Raw genomic sequence first — 9,458 nt, forward strand, 5'->3', positions numbered from 1 at the left:
TGTGTATTTGCCAATATGCAGTACAACTGTATTTTCATAGTTTAATAAAACTGTCCCTGAGAAGGACCAAAAGTCACCCAAAAGGGTCTCAAATCATCAGACCCTTTGAAAAGACCAACCCACACACACTCACGGTCCAATAATAGAACATTAATTTCCCAATTTATTTTGTCTCTCGTTGCCACCCTGCCAGTCCTTCAGGTGTTTTTATTCAGGTTCAGGTTTCTCAGACACCCGGTGAACTGGTAATTAGTTTCCCCTGGCTTTCTGTCTCGTAGCATCTGTGTGTGTGCCTGTGCGCGTGTGTGTTTGAGTCACATCCAGACAGAAATCAATTTCAGGCGGAGATCTATCAGCTTTTGTAGCCAGCGATCCAATCATCAAATAATGCATCTGATATCACGCTGTCGAGGTGGTCTGTTCAGGGAATGATTCACTCCCTCTCTCTTCTTCGCTTTCTCATTCTCTCTCCCTCTCCGTCCAATTCTTCTTCTCCACCACCCACACACCTGCAGCGTCTCACACATTCTTTCACACACACACAGCGAGGTGATTGATAGTATTTGGAAACACGTCTTTACCTCAGTATCATCAGAGGAAAACCCCCTTTCAGATTATGTTACACTGTTGGATATCATCAGTCTGAGATATTTTCAGATGAAGTTTGGGGATTTATCTATTTTTCACATTAACCTGCCCAGTCTACCTCTGATTCAGTTCCTACTCGTGGTGTAGTGATATACCGGTACTATGACATTTAAAAAATGACATTTGATATTTTGTTGAAGATATACATATAATGTTGTGTGACTAAGGTAGTGCATCTTTTTCCCTTTCTCTCTTACCTTTTAAATAATGTACATTCAATTTTGCAATTATACTATCATGTAGGGAATATGTGATATTATGAAAGCCTTACTGTCTACAAGCAGCCTTTAAACTTCAACATCACTTGCTGGTTCATTAGGACAACGAGTGGTGCAGAAATGTTGTATTATTTACCTCTTCTCGCCAAATTAGCATCTGAATAGAGTGTGGCTGTTGGTTTATATTGATCCCTAACCCTTTGATTTTGTAGAACTGACAATAACTTTTTCTATCTAACAGAAACAGGTTGTTGATAAGCCCCAAGCTTGCTCTTTACTTATCAGGAAGCTAAATCAGGTTAGATGATTACCCACCTTTATTTTTAGAACAAGCCTAACTAAAAAGGTACAAAAATGCTTCAGGTTCAGGTTATTTGTTTTTACCCGTAGGTAGATTTGGTATGCAGATAAAACCGCAAGCGATCTATCCTGACGCACATTCCAAAAACAAAACAGACAAATCTCTAATAAAAGTACCCCCTGCTCCGTCACATCCTAAAACATAACAAAAACACGAGTACAAACATGGGCATTCCAACTTAATAAATAACTAAACAGCCATCTACAACTTGTTCATTTGTGAGATAATAAGGCTTGTTGGTCATTATGTGAACATTTTCTATACTTAGGTTAAACAAAACATTTAGAGGATTGATGCATGTCTGTGTTTTTTCTTTAAATATGTGCAACATAGGCAGGACTCGTACACAACCACACACGCGCGGACACACACAATGTATGACTTACCACCATACAATGTGTTCTCAAAGTACTTCAGAGACCTGCATGGTTCCCTTTGAGTATTAACAGGTTTTCTTTCTGCTCCATTTGAGTGTTCATGCAACTGTTTGTGTGTGTGTGTGTGTGTGTGTGGTGTGTGGTGTGTGGTGTGTGTGTGTGTGTGTGTGTGTGTGTGTGTGTGTGTGTGCGCGTGTGTGTGTGTGTGTGTGCGCGTGTGTGTGCGCGTGTGTGTGCGCGTGTGTGTGTGTGTGTGTGTGTGTGTGTGTGTGTGGTTAAAGCTGTGTGTGTTTCTCCACTTGAAGTGCTGCACACCTGCAGCTTGGCATCATGTGTGTGTTTTTGTGTATTTTTATGTAAATCTATCGTTTATGCGTGTAACCAAGCAGAAACTGTGTGTGTTTACCAGCTGTATTCACTAACAGTGAAAGGATGATTGCCATAGATAGTGTGTGTGTGTGTGTGTGTGTGTGTGTGTTTGTGCGTGCGTGCGTGCGTGTTTTGAGGGTTAAACATTGATGTCATAATGCATTGAGACAGACAGCCTCTCCCACTGTGACATCGTCATGGTTACCACATGAAGACACAATGCTGTAAATATCTCTATTTACCATAATGAGACAAAAAACACAAATACAACCTATCGACATATGGCACACACACACACACACACACACACACACACACACACACACACACACACACACACACACACACACACACACACACACACACACACACACACACACACACACACACACACACACACACACACACACACACACACACACACACACACACACACACACACACACACACACACACACACACACACACACACACACACACACACACACTCCCCCCCAACCCTTATTCCTCTATCTCACTCGCACATTTGACTAAGTGTGACATGCATCACTTCATCCTACCAGACTAAATATGTACGCACACCTCCGTCAGACAACACACAAACAATCATCTTTGTTCCCCAGTAAATTATCATCCGCTCATTTACACACATGGCTACCTCTCTCGCCTCATTTGGTGCCCCTCGCTCTCCTTCAGGAGAAAGGTCAGCTCTCACCAGGAGACCCACCGGCCTGTCAGTGAGGGAGGGAGAGGGGGAGAGAGGGTGGGAGGGGAATGATGTACAGCCCATTCTCAGCTTTCTAAATCTGGAAAACACCATTTCCTTGTGACAGACAGATCGAAAATATCACCAAACACACCCAAACGACTAAACAATAGGGATTTGGCCCAATCTGTTGTTTTCTTTTTTGTTTGGATTCACAAACAACCAAACTGTGCGTCACTGCCAACATGTGTTGAGTTAGGACAAAACGGTTAGTCGGATGAAAATGCTAAAAACAACTAACAGATATCACCACGACACTCCCCAAGCAGTTGATTACATTAAATGTTTTCGTTAAATGTATAATGCAATGTTAAAAAATATTGTTTTCATATTTGTGGACATATTTTTGTATCTCTATGTATAACTCTAATGTAAACAAATACTTTCAACTGAAAAGATTCATTTTCACCATGTGTTAATCCCGTTAAATCTCACTCTGCTGTCGGAGAGTGCTGCTTCTTTGTTTGTTGCACATTTTCACACACATACACAAACTCATTACTGATAACTGACTTCCAAATTTGCTTAGGTTTGTTAAGTCCTTTGTTTTTTTTGTATCGTAAATAAATATGCTTTTTGTTAAAGTAACCTTGTCTGGTCTCCAATATTTGTGGCAGCCGAACGGGGCCGTAACAATACCCAGACTAAATATCTTTAACAAAAATGAAGCAAACAGAAGGAAAAACTGCATCACTTGGTCCACTCCACTAAAAATGTTACAAAGACAAACAGCTCAGTGAGAAATGCTGCCATGAGAGTCATTTTAAAAACGACACTCGTACAACAATATTTTTTCATCAGCTTCTGTAATTACCAGTTGTAAAGGTTTGATGCTTGTTCCTACTCGAGTCACACAGTACACAACTATTCCAGTGCTCCTTCATTTAGAGAATATCATCAAAAATAAATGTTCTTTTTCATGTAATGAGAATTTTTGGGCTGCCAAAGTATGATTTGCAAGCATCGAAACTAACAGGGAGTGATGCACCAATGAGTTTATGCAAAACAACTGAAAGCAAGATATGCACAACATATTGTATTTAGTTAACTTGATCGTGCTTTTATTCATTCAAGGTTTAGTTGATTAAAACTATGGGAATTTCCATTTTGGTGAAGGACATATTTAGACAAAGATTTTGGTAACAAAAAAGAAATAACATTTTATGATTCAGGGAATTATTTTCAGATATCAGAAAATTAGAACTGGTTCTATTAAAGGTGGGGTAGGTAAGTTTGGAGAAACCAGCTCGAGTGCGCCAGAATTGGAAAATACACAGCCGGAAAAAATCTGCCACTTCCTTACAGAGCCCCTCCTCCAACACACATGAACGCGCACATGACCAATGAGGGCAAGAGATAAGTTTGTGCACAGATGGAAAGCTGACAGGCAGGTAGGCCATCCAGTTACTTCAGCCGGGCCGGGTAAAATGATTGGTCGTGCTTTTTACAGTACTACGGCTTCCACAGATGAATTTTTTTTACGGGCTTTTTGTCAAAGCACTTCAGATATTCATTGCTATCGGCATTCTTCAGTAATCGGAGCTGTTCAGGTTTTATCTGTTTATCGCTTTTATTTTAGCACTGTTGCACACCTGACGCGTCATCAGAACGCAACTCCTACTGCTTCTCTTACACTCTCCCCCGCTCACCTACACTCCCAGCTGCACGGAATATCTGGAGCGGATCCCACTCCCCTCCGCCTCCCAACACATATAACAAGCCATTTCTCCCCACCATCAAGCCCCCCTCCTCTGCTCCACTGCCCCCCCTCTCATGCCCACCCCCGCGCTGCTAACCTAGACAACCTCATACCTCTCCAGCCTGCCACCACCCCTCCAACCCCCCACTTGACCAATTTTGCCCTTCTAAATATACGGTCACTCAACAATAAAGCCCTCATCCTTCACGAACTCATCCTGGACAAATCCATCGACTTCCTTCTGCTCACTGAAACCTGGCAACAACCCAATGACTTCTTTTCGCTTAATCAAACATCCCCCCCTGGTTTTAATTACATCACTAAACCCCGCCCCTCACGCCGTGGTGGTGGGCTGGCTGTCATCTACAACCAGAACATCCGGACTACAGAACTCACCCTCCCCTCAGTACCATCCTTCGAATTTCTCGCCTTCAAAACCCCTCCCTCACTGACAGTTATCCTCATTTACCGCCCCCCTAAACCACACCCCTCCTTCCTCTCTGATCTCACTGAACTCCTAACCATTGCTTCATCCCTCTCCCCACGTCTGTTACTCCTCGGCGACCTTAACATCCACATGGACTCCACCACCTGCAAACACGCTTCTGAATTTTCCTCCCTTCTGGACAATTTCTCATTTACACAACATGTCACCTTCCCCACCCACGATAAAGGACACATCCTTGACCTTGTCTGCTCCACCAACCTCACAGTACTCGACCCCCACCCCTGCCCCTTTCCCCTCTCTGACCACAAACTCATACAGTTCACCACCGCCTCCCCCGTCCGCCGCCCCCCCCCCCATCCAGGAACATCACTTTCCGTAATTTACGCTCTGTTGATCCCCAGCACCTCTCCGACCTGCTATCCTCTACTCTCCCCCTGGACTCGAACCTCAGCTTACCCGATGATCAACTCAACCACCTTAATTCAACCCTACTCGCCTCCCTCAATAGCTTGGCCCCCCTAAAAAAGGAAAAATTTCACTTTTAAAACCTCCTCACCCTGGTTCACCCCTGCACTCCGTAAACTGAAGCAAACCGGCCGCCAGCTTGAACGCCTAACCATGAAATCATCCCTCACAGTTCACCATGATTCCTACAAACTCCATCTCACTACCTACAGAGACCCCCTCAATGCCGCAAAATCTGCTTACCTCTCCACCATCTTCATCGACCCCTCCCGTAACCCCAGGACCCTCTTCTCCACCGTCAACAAGCTCCTCAAACCCCGTGCTCCACTTCCACATGCAGTTCATTCCTCCAGTTTTTCTCTGACAAAATCACTGCCATTAATCACTCCCTATCCGCTGCATCTGTCACAAAAACATCTCCCCCAACATCCACCGCCACAATTCCTCCCTCCATCTCCCTTGACCTCCCGAGCCCTCCTCCCCACGGCATTCTCTCCCAGTTCACTCTGGTTACCCCCCCTGAAATACTCCAACTGATCAGCTCCTCCAAACCCACAACCTGCTCGCTTGACCCTCTACCCACCCCTCTTCTGAAGTCCTCCCTCCCCGTCCTTTGCCCCTACATTGTCAACCTTTTCAACTCCTCCCTGTCCCAAGGAACCGTTCCCTCTGCCTTCAAAACTGCTGCTGTCACTCCCATCCTCAAGAAACCCGGTCTGGATCCCTCCTCCCTCAGTAATTACCGCCCCATCTCCAACCTCCCCTTTCTCTCTAAAACAATAGAACGCATCATCTCCAAACAACTCCACCGCCATCTCCAAAAAAAGTACCTTTTTGAACCCCTTCAGTCTGGTTTTCGTCCTCACCACAGCACAGAAACAGCACTCATCAAAGTCCTCAATTCCCTCCTCACCTCTGCTGACACCGGTTCCCTCAACACCCTCATCCTCCTTGACCTGAGTGCAGCCTTCGATACCGTGAGCCACACCATCCTGCTTACCCGACTCCGGGATATCGGTATCAAAGGTACTGCACTCCAGTCCTACCTCTCCGACAGATCCCACTTCATCTCCCTCAACAATCACTCCTCTACCACAGCTTCAGTCACCCAAGGTGTTCCCCAAGGTTCAGTACTCGGCCCCCTCCTCTTCATCATCTACATCCTCCCCCTTGGTCAGATTCTCCGCCATCACAACCTGGACTTTCACTGCTATGCTGACGACACACAGATCTACCTCAGCACCAAATCCCCCCACAACCCCCCTCTCACACACATCGAATCCTGTCTGACTGCAATAAAATCCTGGATGCAACACAACTTTCTCAAACTCAACAGTAATACAACTGAACTCCTCCTCATCGGCTCCAAATCCACCCTCAGCAAAACCCCCAACCTGACACTCACCATCGATGGCACCCCTGTTTCCCCCTCCACCCAGGCACGCAACCTTGGCGTGATATTCGACCCCACCCTCTCCCTCGACTCCCACATCCGCCAAGTCTTAAAAACCTCATTTTTCCACCTCCGCAATATCACCAAACTCCGTCCCTCTCTCACCCGCCCCGCAGCTGAGCGACTCATTCACGCCTTCATCTCCTCCCGCCTTGACTATTGCAACCCACTCCTCTTCGGCATCAGCACAACATCCCTCAACAGACTCCAGCGTGTCCAGAACGCAGCCGCCAGACTCCTCACCCACACCAAATCATGGCATCACATCACCCCGGTCCTCAAAGAACTCCACTGGCTTCCCGTCTCACACCGCATTCACTACAAACTCCTGGTCCTCACCTATAAAGCCCTCCACCATCTGGCCCCCCCCTACCTCACTGACCTCCTCATCCTCTACCAACCACCCCAATCCCTCAGATCCACCTCAGCCGGTTTGCTCTCAATCCCCAAGGCCAAACTCCGGAGCTTCGGAGACAGAGCCTTCTCTGTGGCAGCCCCGAAGCTCTGGAACTCCCTCCCCCAAGACCTCCGTGAGTCTGATTCCCTCACCCTGTTCCAGTCCCGTCTCAAAACCCACCTCTTCAACTCTGCTTATCCTTAAACCCGCCCCTCCCCCCTCTGAACCAACATCCTCCTGACTGCTTTTCTGTTTTTGTTTTGTTTTTGTTTGTGTTTTTGTTCTTGTTCTTGTTTTGTTTGTCGACCTGACTCATATTGTAAAGCGTCTTTGGGTCTAGAAAAGCGCTATATAAATCCCATTTATTATTATTATTATCTCTACGGGCTGATAAAGACTGTGACATTAATTGAAAGTATGTTAATGAACATCGTCTCTAAGGTCATTTCATTTTTCTGATGCTCTTTTAAAAATCACACTAATAGGTAGAGATGTCCCGATCCGATCACGTGATCGGGGATCGGAGCCGATCACGTGATTTTCAAAAGATCGGAATCGGGAGAAAAAGATCGGGGATCGGGGATTTTTTTTTAAATTAATTATTTTAATTATTTTATTTAATGTTACAAAACAAAAATGACCATGTTCACGTTTTAAAGTCAATCTGAGGCCTTAGTTTTTGGTTTATAATAATTACACAACATCATGTATGTGTTGATTCTTTTGGGCACTCTGTTGCCAGATTTGAGAGAAATAAGCAACCAAGACCTGGTTGCTTATTTCTCTCAAATCTGGCAACAGAGTGGGCATGGCGCAGTGTCTAATAGTAGCAGTAAACTAACGAGAGGCTACATTCAGCTGGTGACTCCGGAGTCGGGACAGAGAATATGTCAGGAGTTTGGAAGTATTTTAAAATTGAAATCGAAGGCAGTGTAACAGCCAGATGCAATGTTTGCAAGGTGGAGGTTCCGCGTGGTGGAAAGAACAGAGCTACGTTCAACACGACCAATATAATACGCCACCTGAGAAACAAACACCACCAAGAACACGACGAGTACAAAGCGGCCACTCAGGTAATGGCACTGAAACAACCAACACTTTCAGAGACTTTTAAAAGGAAAGAGAAACTGCCCCAGAACTTTTGTTTACCAATTTCTTTCCATGGTTATTTTGTGGTGAACCACTGATAAGCTTTATTTTGTTTTGATCCAATGCTGCTGTGAAGCTATCCATGTTGGATAGAATGGGTCATTTCAATAAAATATTAACCTTAAGGGACAACTTGAATGCTTTTTTCCTTTTTTTTTCTCTTAATGCATTGTATAAAGATCGGATCGGGAAAAATCGGTATCTGCAGATTGTCAAAATCAAATGATCGGAATCGGATCGGGAGCCAAAAAAGGTGATCGGGACATCCCTACTAATAGGCCAAGACGATTCACGGTCAGAAGGCTACCCCTCACTCCACTTAGAGTTTTGTTTGCCTCTTTACTGCCACCAGAAGTGTGAGGCAGTGCTTCTTTTTGGAAACAAGAAAACAAGAAAACAACGCTGGAGATGACCTTTAAAGCTGCAAGCATCCTTGACTGTCCTCTACACACTAGACAGGGTTCTCCTCATTTTTCATCAGTTTTTTTCTCATCTTGTCCTTTTCTGTTTTATGTTCTGCTTTGAGGAAGAAACTCAGACAATGTAGTTTCACGTCATGTCACTGTGTAAACACTGTATGTGCTAGGTGAGTATTTTCTTCTTATTTTTGCCTCATTGTAAACAATGAAAGTAAGTCAATATTTTTCACCGATTATACTGCCTTTCTCCTTCAAACACACACTACAGAGAGGGAAGAAGAATAGAGAAAATAATAAGACCTTGAGTCGGAGAGGGAATAAGAAGAACAAAAAAAAGATGAATATGAAGGTGGATTTGATTCCCTCATACAACTCCAAGGAGACTGACACGGGTGGAATATAAATGAGGGGAATGTGTGTGTGTGTGTGTGTGTGTGTGTGTGTGTGTGTGTGTGTGTGTGTGTGTGTGTGTGTGTGTGTGTGTGTGTGTGTGTGTGTGTGTGTGTGTGTGTGTGTGTGTGTACGGTAAAGAGACTCAGAGAGAAAGAAAGGCTGTTGAGAGAGGGAGAAATGTCAATGAGGGGAAGGAGGGTCAAAGAGCCTTATAAAAACTCACAGAAAACTTAGAGACAGACTGGTAAGCTAATGGTAGAAGACAATAAAAGAGAGACAAAAGGAAATTATAGATA

At 44.7% G+C, this 9,458-nt stretch overlaps 1 protein-coding gene across 1 annotated transcript in view; it reads right to left on the minus strand.

Moving 5' to 3' along the window:
- The window catches only part of arih2 (ariadne homolog 2), a 71,615-nt gene extending 62,472 nt beyond the window's left edge, over positions 1 to 9,143 (minus strand). The window contains exon 1 of the mRNA XM_079674500.1: positions 9,139 to 9,143. The gene's annotated coding sequence lies outside the window, so the exon portion shown is untranslated. The remainder of the gene's footprint in view (positions 1 to 9,138) is intronic.
- Positions 9,144 to 9,458: the final 315 nt, after the last annotated feature.

This window comes from Notothenia rossii (assembly GCF_949606895.1).
Source record: "Notothenia rossii genome assembly, chromosome: 4".
Taxonomy (NCBI): domain Eukaryota; kingdom Metazoa; phylum Chordata; class Actinopteri; order Perciformes; family Nototheniidae; genus Notothenia; species Notothenia rossii.